Consider the following 13,339-nt stretch of genomic DNA (forward strand, 5'->3'; position numbering starts at 1 on the left):
AAAAAAAAGACCAGAGCAGGTAGTGCTGTGTCTGGGGGGAGTACAACTTTGTCAGGAGCCACTGGGTCTGGGTTCCGCTCTGTGCCGGGTCACCTCGGGCATGATCCTTGCTGTCTTTAGCCTGAATCCCTCTTCTGATGTGAGAGCTGGACGAGATGACACGTGTAGTCTCTGGTGGGTCATGGGTGGTCAGGAGATGCCTTCCCGTCCCCTTTCATTCCATCCTTCCCAGTGTAAAAGGATTGTTCTACCTGGTAGAAAAGACAACAGTAAATCTGTTGGTTTTGCCCAAATTATCATTAATTATCTGCTCATCTGTTCTGCCTTTTTTTGTCAGGTTGGTGGTCTAGCCACTTCCTGTCACCCTGTGGCCATGCATCTTTGGTGGCTGGGGGTTTTTTTCCTCCCTAAAGCAGGGCTCATCTGGGCCCAACTTCCTGACATTCATGCCTGCCCTTGATCACTTGCTCCTTCTTCCCTACTCTCGTTTACTGTGGGTCCTTTTTGGAAGTCTGAGCCCTCCTAATTAGAAGTCATCTGAGCACCTAGCCATGGTTATGGTTCCACTTGGTGGAATACTATAAAACTGTAACAAAAAATGCCAGTGAAGTGTTTGAAATACCTGGACAAATGTTTCATTGGGCAATGATGGGAAAGAGTAGGCTGTATGATTATATAGACATGACGAGTACAGCGTAAAAAGCAAACTAAAACCCTCCCGAAACAAGACAGCGCTGTTGGTGTTATGTGACATGAGTGTGTCGTAGCAGCTGGTCTGCTGAGCCGCCCGCTTCTCCTTCCCTCCAGGGTTAGCTGCCTTCCGGTGCTCAGAGCCAACTTGTTTTTTTCACAGCCATGGAGGTAGGTAGGTAGGTTCTGCGCTGCCCAAGCACTTCCCTTCGCCGTATGAAAGAACTTCAAGGTTTGGATGTTGTGAGGTGGTCCTGGATCCTCCTGGAGACCCACTCTCCTGCCACACTCAGGATCTAGCTGCCCCCCCCGCCCCCATTTATCACTTCCCCCCACCTCGTGGCTGCCCCCATGAGATCTGTTGCTTGGAGCCAACATGTGTGCCCCAAAAGTGAGCGGGCAAGGGTCTGGTTGAGCTCAAGTTCATTGAGAAACCCAGTCTCCTGGGGGCTGCAGTGCGCCTGGGCCTGCATCAGGAGTCCTCCAAGTTCTGAGATCCTTGGAGGTAGGTGCCGTGGAAGGGGGCTGGCCGGCCACTCTCGGGATCTCCCTGGAAGGAGAGCTGTTAGTCACGGGGTAGGAGAGGCCCAGGCCAAACCCAGGGCCTGGCCTCAGGAAATGAGGTGGCCCACCCTGCTCTCCCGCGGTTAATAATTAACTCAGGGTGGCTGCTTGTCGAGCTGGAAGGGCCTTTAGACGGTCCGTGCACTCACTCCAGCCTACGCCTTTTGTAGAAGTGAGAGGAAGTCACTTACTATGTTTCCACAATTCTGAAAGATTCGTGTTCCATGTTTTAACTTCTCTGAAATCACGATCTTCACAATCAAAGGGTACTTTGGATGTACTGTTCCTTTAAAATAACTCTTCTGAAACACCTGTTGTCATTTTAGAACAGAGGGAAGATGGTAATAAATACCCGGTCATTACTCAGGTTTCTGATGTTGCAGAGTTAAAGGCAAAAAGGGTTTTTCTGGACCATTTCCTCCCTAAGAGGAAATTTACCAAAATGCGAGCTGTGGGGAGGGTTGATGAAGATTATCTCAAAGGGTAAGAACATACCTGGAGTCAGTAAATTGCAGAAACAATAGTGATTAAGTGGAGCCTTTTCCCTCCAGTGAATCACCTGTAGTTCACCTTCCTCCGGTCATGCAGGACGGGGAGCTCAGTGGGGAGGTGTGTGATGCCCTGAACTGAGCTTGGGACCCTCACCCCGTTTGGCGGCTGACTGTGTGACTTGGGCAGGGTTCTCTGAGTCTCATCTACCTTCTGTGAAGTGCGGACAGCTGTAGGAACCTTGGTTGCACCCCAGGATAGGAAGCCTGGGAATGGGAACGGCCCAGGGACTAAGACGGAGGGGGGTGGGAGGGGCCGTCATGCAGGGGCAGTCCTCAGAGTAGCTGGTATTACGTGTCTGCCGTGGGCCAGGGACTCCACGGGGTTAGAGACGAGATTGCCGCTCCTCAGAATTACTTACAGATGATGAAACAGACTTTGAAAGTTAATTTGTCCAGGGTCCTATCAGCTTGGGAGAGGCAGAGCAGAGACTGGAACCCAAGTCTGGTTTATTCCTTCAGACCTCCAGTCGGCCCTGGCCTGCTGAGACCCCTGGCCACCCAGGGCCCCCAGGCAGTGGTGTCCCTGGTCAAGTGGCTTGAGGACTTCTTGAGATTAAAGAATGGGTTGTATGTCTGTATTCCCAGCTCCCAGCATGTGGAAGGTCTCAGTACAAATAAATAAAGGCAGCAATAAGATATATTATTTTCATTTCATTATTCCTAAATACTATTCTGATTAGCATTTTGGCACGCCTTTATAAGTCTTTTCTTTCTTTCTTTTTTTTTGGAGTTAATGTGGTTTCTTTTAATTAATTTTCTGACCCCATTCCCACCCCCGCCCACCTCCAAGTCAAAGCCCTGGAAATCAGACTAGGCTACGTAAAAATACGTTTTTATCTTGGTCTCTAGACCTGCCGGCAACCAGTAGGGTCACTGTACCTAATATAACCTGAGATGGCCCCTCGGATTAAAACTTTACAGGCAGAGGATTTTAAAGCTGGAAGGCGACTTAGAGGGCTCTAAGCTGGGAAACCGAGCTAAAAAGAAATGGAGTAGTAACTTCCCAGGTCACTTCGCTGATTACAGACAAATAGGGCGGTGCTGGCGCGGGGGTGGGGGGGGGGAGTATTTTTCTGTGCTTCCTTGAGATAAAATTATGGTGAGGGCTGCTGGTGGTGAGGATTGGGTTTCTCTGGCCAGGCTGCTGCTGGCTTCAGACTCCTTGGCAAGAGCAGAGCTGGCAGGAAGGTCCAGTTGTGAGATTCCAGCTTCTTGGCTGGGATGTGCTGCGATTAGCACATCTCAAACCTTTCAAAGTGACTTTGGCTGTTTTCTTTTCTGAAGGCTCCTGCTGCTTTTGGCTGTAAAGGGGTGGGGGCTGGAGCCTAAGATAGAAATATTATGGACTGACACCCAAATGGGTGTGTCTGTGCCCCAAAGGCAAATATTAGCACAGTATTTTTGTAAAGTTGATGCAACTGGATTCATGTCCCTGTAAGAGTAAATTTATTCTATCCTGTTTTCCAGTCTGTTTGGGGCCCAGTGGAACTATTCAAAGGGAGAATGAGAAGAGACGGGTTGCTTAATTTTAGGTAGAAACTGCTCAATATTTTAGCTTTACATACTGCTTTTTGTCTTCATATTGTTTTACCCTCTACTTCATAGTTTGATGGGCCATTTTAGTTTTTTTCCCAAGATGGAGGTATCCATTTAGAATTATTTCCCATGAGAAATCCATTTAAGAAATCCAGTTTTGGACAGTGCCACTTTGAGTGGGTTTTGGCACTGTCGAAACAGAAGTCATAATAGAATCTTGGTCCTGGAAGCTGGAAGCTCATCTCTCCTACCCCTTCCAGTGCCAGCCTGCCCTCTGCAACTTACTCACCAAGGGCCATATCCACCTCCTCTGCTTGATCACCTCTAGTGACGGGGAGCTCCCTCTCTCCCAAGGCAGTCCCTTTCGTATTTGTGCAGCCCTGAGTGTTCAAAAGGTCTTCCTTCTGGTTTTTTTGTTTTGTTTTGTTTTTTCCTTCCATCTTCCACCTATTGAACCCTTGGGGTCTGAAACAGTCAGTCTAATCTTGGTGGTAGTAATAAGTACCGTTGATCGGGCCCTGCTAGTGCCAGTTAGTATGCACATATGTTACCTTCAGTGCTTAAAACAACCTTGGAAAACAGAATTTCCACCTTTCTATAGATAAGGACACTGAGTCTCGGGGAGGGTGAGTGATCTCTGTTAAGTTCACACAGCTGGTAAGTGTAAGCTGGGGTTCCAGTCCACATTTCTGCTTGATTCCACTGAGGCTGACCTTCCCACAGCCTCACACCATATCCTAATTCCCCTTCTGTGTGACATCCTGGATATTTGAAGAACCTAGTCTCCTCCCTCAGATTTCTCTAGGATTTCAGTTATTCCTCAGACACTCTGACTAATAAATCTGTTTCTGTGGGGTTCCTAAAACGTGCGTGTATTTCCCCTCCTGGCCTTTGCACATGTAGTGTGCAGTTTCTGGACTGCCACTGCTTCTACCCGGCTAGTTTCCCTTTATCCTGCAGGCTTCCCCATGGAGCCTTTGTGTGCTGGTCCCGCCACCCACCCCAGCCTGCCTGGCTTGGGTCGGGAGCCTTCCTGCTGTTCCCCTGGCACCCTGGGCTTTCATCCCCCTTAGAACTCGAAACTCCAGGCATCTGTGCCTTCCCTCACCCTACTCCCTCGGCCTGGCCCAGAGCAGGTGCCCAGTAAGTAAATACTGAGTGAGTAAAAGGTACGGAACTCCTGCCGAAGTAATAACAAAAGCTGGAAGGAATCATAAACAAGATGGATGGGTCTGTGAAACTGTGGTCCTAGTCCCATGCAGGGATTTGGCTTGGAGGCTGTTGACAGCTTGTCTGGTGGTAGGTCCCACAAGTCTTCTCCCCCAGCGTGGTTTGGTTCAGCCCCTCAACAGCTGGCAGATGTCCCCTCTCTTCTTCCAGCAAGAGGCGGGCTTGCTGGCCTCTGAAGTTTCTGGGTTCACTGATGTGGTACGTAACGGGGGAGTTGACCAGTCACTGTTCAGACATGCTCGGGGTGGGGAGACTGGGACACAGCCCTTCTCATTTCTCCCCAGTGAAGCGTCCACGTGCGTGGAGAGGCGGCTGCAGAAGGCTTGGGTCCTGTGAGATACGTGGTTTAACACTACACCATGGTAACCTTTCCCTAAACATTTTCTTTAAACTTCTAAAAATCTCATTTAAAAAATCTCATGAAAATGGTGTTAACATTTGGGAGACTGGTCCCCGGGAGGGGCATCATGTTTGGAAGGGGTGTGAGGCAGCTGCTCCAGCCTTCTTGAGAGCAGCACTCTCACACTTGGGATTTGTGCATTTTTCCTCGGTGGTACTTCAAGAAAGAGGAAAGGAAAGAATGTGATGACGTCATTTAACGTCCTCACAGGTCGAACGTATTCTCTGGTCGCCTAGGAGCAAACCCTGTGTTTGAGGTGCTAGGCGGCTTCTCATCACAGCCCTGGACACTCAGCTCGCGGGTCGTCGTCAGAGGTTGGTTTCTCTTTATAGCAACATCACCTCTGTCCCGAAATGCCTGCAGCTCCCACAGCATTCTTAGTCTTGCCCTTCAGGGAGCTTAAAACTACTTCTTGTTATCCTCCCGGTATCAAGTATAACTTTTCTTTGGTTAGTTTTGCAAGTGTCATGGTGTCGAGCCTATAAATAAACCCAACTCCATAATAAGAAAACTATTTGACATTTTGAAGTTGTACGAGAATAAGGGCGCTAATTACAGGTCTCATTGGAACACAACTGATCCTACAGATTACCCCACCCTGCTTCTCAGGGGCTACCGGTTGGAGGTCCACTCCCTGGGCAAGTTACCGGCTCTATGGAGTAAAGGATTTGATCCCAACATGGTACTTCTGGAGTATTAGGATTAATAATCGCAGGGGTGGGGGAGGGCTAAATTAGGAGGTTGGGATTAACATATATACACTGCTATATATAAAATAAACAACAAGGACCTACTGTATATATAGCACAGGTAACTCTACTCAATTTTTGTAATAACCTATATGAGAAAAGAACCTGAAAAAGAATGTGTGTGTGTGTGTGTGTGTGTGTATATGTGTGTGTGTGTATATATATATGTATTACTGAATCACTGTGCTGTACACCTGAAACTAGCACAACATTGTAAATCAACTATACTTCAATTAAAAAATAAAACTGAACTAGAAAAAGAAGGATTAATAATTGCAGGATAATTTGGGTATTAAGCTGTGGGGTTAAGGAGACTTGTGTGAGCATTTTCTCCCATGCGGTGAATAATGTGAAGTCAGAGTTAAAAACTCATGAATGCATTCATGGAAGCATTTTTTCTAAATAAAAGGCATTAAATACTTTTATATATGCATACCCAAATTAAAAATAAGTCTTGTGCACCAGTACTTCCATTGTCAGCTGTGATTATTGTATTAATTAGCAGGCTTAAAGCTTTAAAGATGTTATTTAAAATTTCTTCGGTGTATAGGCCCAGGACAAATTAGTTTATTGGCTTTACCATTGAATTAGCAACATGAAAATGCCTCCCTTAATGAATAGATTTTTCTAATTTAGTAAGTATTCAGTAGTGATTATGTTTACATTCTAAACTAGTTTTTAAAATAAGTTAGTGTATTTATCTTTGTATTATTATGCAGTGTTGTACTTTGGAAATTAAAGCCAAGTAAGCGAGGAAAAAAATGGCAGAAGGTAGTGTTGATAAATTTACAAAAATTATAGTCATGGTGAATATTAAATTCCATGTACCAGTTGTATGGTAATATGATTATCAACTGCACATAATGTAAAATTAATAAAGTGAAATCGTTTTTTTAAGATATGGGCATGTCACAGATGAACTAAAATCACCGGTTTTTAATTAGTTGGAGTGAGTTTTATTAACATTTGCAAAGCTAATCATACAAAATGCATGTATACCTTTTTCTCTTCTTCCTTAAGACAGTGGTAGTTGACTGTCACCCACTTATGAGAGTGTGCATAACAGAAGGCAGTCTGGTCTTTTTTTATAACTTGGATATTATGAATTGTTAAGAATTGCTGTCTGTGAGAGACGTGAACTAATTTGAACAAAGGGAGACGTCTGGTTAGAAAATATCACATGATAGAATCCTTTCTGAACTGAATTTATTTTCATGTTGCTTTCTTCCTCTGTTATGACCACAGCACTAATTCCAGCACCAGCATATAGACTGGAGTCTGTTATTTCAACATTGCCTTAAGGAAGTGCTTCCCCAGACTGAGTGATGGGGCAGCTAAGCTATAGACAACCCTCTTTGGCTCTGGGAAGCGACTTGTAATATAGACGGGAAAACTGACATGGGGTGCTGACCTAACCAAGCCCCTGACTCTAAGCACAGATGGTCAAAACTGAAAGGAAGTATCTGATTAAGAATTTTCCACTGCCTTGGTGCTCAGACACCCTGCATCAGTGTCCCCTTGGGATGCTTATTACAGATGCAGTTTCTACCTGACAACTAAAGCAAGGCAAGGTCCTGGTTGGGATCTTGGATCAAGAGGAAAGAAATAAAGGGACATCATCAGAACAATTTTCAAAATTTTAGCATGGACTATAAGTGCTTTATTGATGTTAAATTTCCTCAATTTGATAATTGTACTGTGGTTATGAAATGTCCTTGTTCCTGGGAGATACCTGCTAAAATATTTAGAGGTAAAGGGGCATGATATCTACAACTTTCAAGTGTTCATTAGAAAGCTTTGGGGGTGTGGTGTGTGTATGTGCAGGGGAGAGAGAGAAAGCATATGTGACAAAATGTTAAGTTGAATCCAGGCCAGTGGGGATGTACAGGAGTTTCATTTTTCTTGCAGCTTTTCTCTAAGCTCAAAAAATTTTGCAAGTTTTAAAATGCAGTCTCCTGGGTTCTTACTAAACCAGAATCTCTGTGGGTGGTACCCAAGAATCTGTATTTTTTTTTTTTTTTTTTTTGCGGTACGACGGCCTCTCACTGTTGTGGCCTCTCCCGTTGCGGAGCACAGGCTCCAGACGCGCAGGCTCAGCAGCCATGGCTCATGGGCCCAACCGCTCCGCGGCATGTGGGATCTTCCCGGACCGGGGCACGAACTCAGGTTCCTTGCATCGGCAGGCGGATTCTCAACCACTGCGCCACCAGGGAAGCCCAAGAATCTGTATTTTAACAAGCTCCCCAGATGATTCTTAAGTACACTAAAGTTTAATTTAAGTCTCTGGTTAAAAAGAGTCTCCTTTTAATCACTGTTTCTGTTTCAGCAACTTAAATATTAAGTATACATTCTTGCAGTTTGATCTAATCTTGATCTAGTGCTTGATAAATGATAAATCCCCATCCAGGTGTTTGTAAGTTTTATCTTTAGGAGGGAATACGCCCTAATTACTTACTTCAGCAGGGTGTAAGGAACACTTAGGCCCAGGTTAAGAACAGATTGGAACTTAGAAGCTGGCCTCGTGGGAGGTGCGGCCAAGCACTGGAAAGTGGTGGTTTTCCTGTCGGTATGCGGCGTGGTCGGGAGTGATGCGAGTGATTATTAAGGCCCCTGCTGGCCCCACCCCAGCCCAGACTCGGTTAGCCCGTGATGCAGCCCAGCTGCTGTGTTTACAGCGAAAAGGAGGAGGAAGCAATATTGGTATTAGCAGCTAAACAAATAAAACATTTATCTTAAATACGTTACATACTGGTATTTGAGAAGCTCATAATCTGAGTCCGCCGCCTAGCATGGCTGATGGTATATGAATGTTTATTACTTTTCCATCTAGAGATCAGTCTTCTGCTGATCAGACATCCGTTGGGGCTCATAAATAGCCAGAAAAGGGGAAGCACGCTCTCCTGAGTTCACTACGGAAAGGGAGGGAATTGGGAGACAGAGAAGGCCTTATATATTCTGGGAGACTTTTAAAATGAGCTGACACGCGGATGATAAACGAGAAAGCATAACTATCCGTGTTTCCCTTGAGGAAGAGGGAGGAAAGCAGAAAGTCATGCTAGGAGGTGAAGTGTGTTCCTCTGGTGGTCACTAGGTGGTAGCATTGGCCTAGGTCAGCTTGAGGATGGTTCAGGTTGATTCCCGTAGGGAGCCAGCTGTGGCTCATTTGTGTGGTCTGCTCACACATCAGGTGTTTTAAAATCAGGACTGCTTTCTTCTTTTTGTTGTCTTTTCTTTTTTTCCTAACTGAAACTTTTGCACTCTTGAGTTAGAGATCTAGCTCTTATTCTTAAAAACAAGGGTATGAAATAACGTTAACACTTCTTTTTGAAATGATCAAAATGGAGTTGGGTTGCTTTCTGACTTTCTTCTCCAGTGGAGAAGACTACTACTCTCCCTTCTTCCTGCCTGTGGTTCATTGGCTTGTGAAAAAAACAAAGGTCCCCAGGTCAGCCTGTAGACCCTCAGGATACAAAGCATCACTTCCTCCCTGTCTCGGGCTCCAGGGCAAGTGATAGAAGCCTTGTGAGCCAACCCTGACCAGGAGGGCACCCATGCCCCGGGCAATGGGCTCCTGCTTCAGGGTCCATTGAGTTGGTAAAGTAGCTGACAGGTGTAGCACATCTACAACAACTGCGAGAAACACTAGTACAGAATATCTGTAAGTATTTGAAATCAGGATTGCGCTACAAAATCCAGAATCTACAGTCAGCACCTGATGGCACTGGAAGCTTAGCATTGTTTTTGTTTGTTTGTTAGTTTGGGCAAATTATGCTCAGAGACTGAGGCTGTCTTTATGGATAATTTATTTATCATGTGTTCACTGTGGGAATTATAATTTTTAATAGGTCACAAGCCAATAGCATACAGGATGTTGACTGAAAAAAATATGCACAACCTAAAAGTTGAGCATTATGTTTTATTTGGCAGACTTTCTGAGGACTTCGAGCCCAGCAGGCAGCCTCTCAGATAGCCCTGAGGGACTGTTCTGAAGAGGTAAGGGAGGAGCAGGATATATAGGGAGTTTTTTCAGCAGTGACCAAGTATTCGGAACTTCAAACTGTTCATTAAAGAAAACCAGATATCTCAAATTAAGGAATTTAGCGCTTTTCTATGTATGGGAAGATGCAAGAGTCCGGGCTCATTGAAACCATTCCTTTGATGTGCACCTTAGCTCTTTAGGGCCAGTATCCAGTTCTTTCCCATCCAGAGTTCCCTAACCATTGGGTGCACCCGTTGAGGGTGGCTGCAGTGGCTGAGGGCCTGGCAGTGGGCAGCCCCGTTTGCCTCCATCCTGAGTTCCCTCAGGGCTCGCCTTCAGGGGCAGCTGTAGTGGCTTGATGGCTGCAACATCCTTTGTTCACTGATAGGGCAAGCAACGTTTTTTCATTCATACGGATGATGTCTCTTAATAAGCCAAGAAAGAAAGAACATACTGCAAACCAACGGCACAGTGATTACACTGTTGTTCCAGGCAATGGGGAGATGAAAGAAAAATCCCAAGTTTAGTTGAGATGTCCCTTTCTAGGAGGTGGTTCTCGTAGAGTTCATCCTTCCAACCAAAAGCTGCTGGTTTAGGTCCCTCACCTCTGGGGCATGTAGCTTATGGGCGATTGCACCAGTGTTGCCAGGCAGGGTGGACTGGTCCGAAGGTTATTATTCCAGGAACCGTTACGTGGCTGGCACCACTGCCTATGAGGAGTAGCCTCGCCAAGGCAGGAACAGATGTCCCTTTTCTTCCTGAGACTGCTGCACTGTTTAACATCGCTGTTGACCAAAAGTAGCCTGGGCCTGGCAGGAGCAGGTGTCTCAAGACCTTTGGAGAGCTATTTAGATCAGCGAAGAGTAGCTTTGCCCAGGCCGAACACTCTTGAGTTGCTGGTCAACCTCTTCGTGTTTAGTCCACCATGTGATGGCCACCAAGCTGTTACTGCAGTGTCAGTGACATGATGGTCCTGTCCACCACAGGTCCGAGAGTTGGATAAGAAAGTCCTAATAGCCAACTTCAAAGCCAGTTCATCAAAACAGGCTATTCCAAACAAGTTCAAACCACATTTTGTCTGAAACAAGCTTTCACAGCATGGATTTAAAATCATAAGTCAGTACACAGCAGATTGTTTAAAAATGCTTTCTATTGAGTGGTATGTGTCACACTGTGTAGGTATTTACACATGGTGATCCTGTGGCTCGTGGCATGTAGTGGGCTCCCACCATCCCATTGCACTGAGATATTGCCTAGGTCTGTAATGTTTTGCAAGTATAATCTTTGTTAAAAACTACAGTCACAGTAGAGCCTCTTGTTATTGTGCAAAACAGATTCTAAAGCTGTAACTGCTGTGTTTGTTTGTTTGTTTGTTTCTTAACGCAAAGAACCAGCTGGACTTCCACGTTGTAAAGTGCATCAGCTGCAGATGAAATCATCTGTGGTTGGAGAGGCCAGTGTGTTCCTGGTTGGGTTGTAGCTTTGTTTAGAATTAAGAGGCTTATAAAGGAAGCCATAGAAACCTCAAGTTCCCTAATTGCCACGGTACAGGAAACAGGGCTTGTTAGTCATCATCCATTGTCCTGACCGGATTGTTTAAGATAAAATTTCAAGACAATCGGAAAACACCACATGACTCAATTATGTGGTCATGCAGCGTCAGGCTCGCTTTCATTCAGGTTTGCTTTGGGAATAATTGTGGGGAGAAAGTTTCTGCAACTTTCATGAAATAACCAAATTATGATGTGAAATAACCAAATTATGATGTTGTTGGGTCCCAAGCCCTTTATGTAACAATCAGTGATCATGTGAGGAGGAAAAAGTAGGTCTCTTCTGGGTTGCTGGTCTACTTGAGTCTGTCAGCAGATGGCTACAGGATCTCACTGGGAACACCATTAACCCTGGTTAAGTTAGTAAGTTCCCACGGGTACACATGCTGGCACTGGACACAGAGCTGCTCAGGTGAGAGCAGCGTGAAAATCAGCCCTGCCTTTGCCGTGTCAGCCCACGTGACTTTCATTTGGAGGCTCCTGTTTGAAATCACCCTTGGTTTTTTTTCTGTCCAGGTTGTGATGTGATTTGCTCTCAGTTTTAGCTGCTCTGAGCAACTGCCCAAGTCTTGCACGTATACCCTCTGAATGGCTCAGATTTTGCGGAACCTATACAGTTGTCCCTCAGTTATCTGAAGGGGCTTGGTTCCAGGCCCCGCCCCCCTGCCAACCTTGGACACGAAAATCTAAGGATGCTTAAGTCCCTTATATATAGTGGCATAGTATTTGCATATAACCTATGCACATACTTTAAATCATCTCTAGATTAATTATAATGCAGTGTAAATGCTAAGTAAATAGTTGTAAGTATGACATAAATGCTATGTAAGTAGTTGTAGGCTCATGGCAAATTCAAGTTTTGCTTTTTCCAACTTTCTGGGATTTTTTTTTCCTGAATAGTTTCGATCCGTGGTTGGTTGAGTCCAAGGACGTGGACCCCTTGGATATGGAGGGTTGACTGTGTTCTAAGTCCCACCAGCTGAAACACCACCCTGAGGTTCCCTGAAAACCCGCTCCACTTCTCTGGCCCTTCCTTAGAGGGCTTCCCAAAAGGAGTGTCATTCTACACCACACCCCAGAATGCTGAATCACCATCTGTGGGTGGGGCAGGGACAGGCATATTTTCTGAAAGCTCTCCAGGTAATTCTGATGTGCACCTCCCACTAAGAACCACACTTGAAATTGTCCTATTATATCTTTTAAAAAAATTTTATAACCCACCCGAAATTCTTTAGACAAGGACTGAAGAATAAATGTGACATTTCAAATTCAGTGTAGTTAAAGCATTATGAACACATTTGTTGTCTTTTGATAACTTTTGGTCTTACTCAGAAAATGCATCCCTATTCTGATGACATTTTCCTTGGAAAGGGCAAAGTGGGGGTGGTGGCGTGGGTGGAATTTTGTAAGTGACAACAAGTTCCCTTCCACTGCCAGTCCCAGGAATCTTTTTTATTAATATTTGAGGTTTCCTCTCCCCATCTGCAGAAGCAGGGAGGTTTTCTTGGAGCTTCTGAAATAGGGTTAGGGACCAAGGGTGCTCTTCTGTCCTGGGTGTACCTTCTACATAGCTTTCATCCCCTCTGTGTTTTCACTGCCTGCAGCTAAGCTGTGCTTCTGTGGTTCCCTGAGGCTCGTCTCTCCTCGGACCTCTAGGCAGCTTTGTCCTCATACCTTCCTTGCTTCTGATTTCTGGATCTTGATCTCTGGCCCTGCCCTGACGTATTGGTGCTGCTTTTCTGGCTGTGTGTGACTGCCCTTCACAGCGTGGACCCTGGGTCAGCAGCTTCGGCATCACCCAGGGGTCTGAGAAATGCAGGTTCTCAGGCCCCACCCAGACCTGCTTGCGTTCAAGGTTGCATCTTAACAAGATCCCCAAGTGATCTGTGTGCACGTTACAGTGTGAGGGGCATCGGTCTGTGGGACACCACCACTCTGTGTTCTAATTGAAGCCTCCACTCTCATCCCATCCTTTTGTCCTGCCTGTTCCCACCAACCCAAGTTTGTCTATCAGGTTGTACTATTTTTTTTCCAGACTATCAGTCTTGGCTTCATATTTCATCTTATTCATTGACTCATTCAGATATTTA

The 13,339-nt window shown here is 45.5% G+C and overlaps 1 protein-coding gene across 3 annotated transcripts in view; it reads left to right on the forward strand.

Annotated features, from left to right (window-relative positions):
- Positions 1 to 13,339, forward strand: part of PTPN3 (protein tyrosine phosphatase non-receptor type 3) — a 109,289-nt gene that overhangs the window by 19,542 nt on the left and 76,408 nt on the right. Inside the window, exon 1 of one of the 3 annotated variants that reach the window (XM_082657155.1) lies at positions 5,554 to 5,653. The exons of 1 other annotated variant lie outside the window; for it this stretch is intronic. The gene's annotated coding sequence lies outside the window, so the exon portion shown is untranslated. Of the gene's footprint in view, positions 1 to 5,553; positions 5,654 to 5,675; positions 5,782 to 13,339 lie in introns of those variants that run through there. One more of the 3 variants, XM_082657156.1, reaches the window with a different exon arrangement.

The sequence above is a fragment of the Grampus griseus genome, assembly GCF_964374135.1.
Source record: "Grampus griseus genome assembly, chromosome: 6".
Taxonomy (NCBI): Eukaryota; Metazoa; Chordata; class Mammalia; order Artiodactyla; family Delphinidae; genus Grampus; species Grampus griseus.